This window comes from Mustela putorius, unplaced genomic scaffold, assembly GCF_011764305.1.
Source record: "Mustela putorius furo isolate JIRA1106 unplaced genomic scaffold, ASM1176430v1.1 tig00003869_pilon_pilon_pilon, whole genome shotgun sequence".
NCBI classification, from domain to species: Eukaryota; Metazoa; Chordata; class Mammalia; order Carnivora; family Mustelidae; genus Mustela; species Mustela putorius.
Genome location: NW_025422021.1, coordinates 9,304,377 through 9,305,230, shown reverse-complemented (window position 1 = coordinate 9,305,230; position 854 = coordinate 9,304,377).

The following is an 854-nucleotide window of genomic DNA, read 5'->3' as shown; positions in this document are numbered from 1 at the left end:
TCTTACTTTGAAAATTAATTGGGTCAATTTAGGGTTTTCTAATATAATTATATTTTTAAAATTAAAATCTCTTTCATTACCAAGTGTCAGTGTTCCATAAACATTCAAATAGTTGCAACTAGGTGGCTCACATTGAGACACTGTCTTCAGTAGAACTGAACTGGAACTTAGGTCTCTAATGTGTATATTCTAATGGAGAAGGCGAGAGGTAGAATTTGTATGGTTTGAGTTATACCAGGTTTTAAATATCCAAAATCTACTGATGACTGACTCATTGCTTAAGTGAAGATCTTCTGTTGTGTGATTTTTGAAAGGTTGTATTAATGTGCTCTTTGAATAATTTCACAGTATAAGTAATATAGGAAGGGCCTTTATTTGACTAGCATTACCCTCTGTACCCTCAGTTGAAGAGTCAGAACTAAATTTAGTCAAAGGTAGATTCCTGTCTTTATTCCTGAATAATGGAACATGATGGCAACTTCCATCATTGTTAAATCCAGCAAGCTCTATAACCAACTCCATAGATGAAAAAGTGGGGAAACCAACCACTAGTGTTTCTGTTCCTTTGTGGCCCGTGAGTGACTCATCAGAGAGGAAGCCAGAAATCAGTCAACCAGTTTCAGTTTGTGTCTTCAATTGCTTTGTTATAAATGTAAAGTTTTCACAGATGGGTAATCGGGATTGAGCTAGCTGGTTTGCAAATAGGGCTTTTCCTGGAGGAACTTTACATCCTATGTGAGTAACTTCTGACCCCAGTGATTAATCTTCTTACAGCCAAGCCCAGTGCTTGAAAAAATACTATAATGAGGTATGAAGGATTTTATATATGTCAAAAAAGAACACACGCTGGTTTG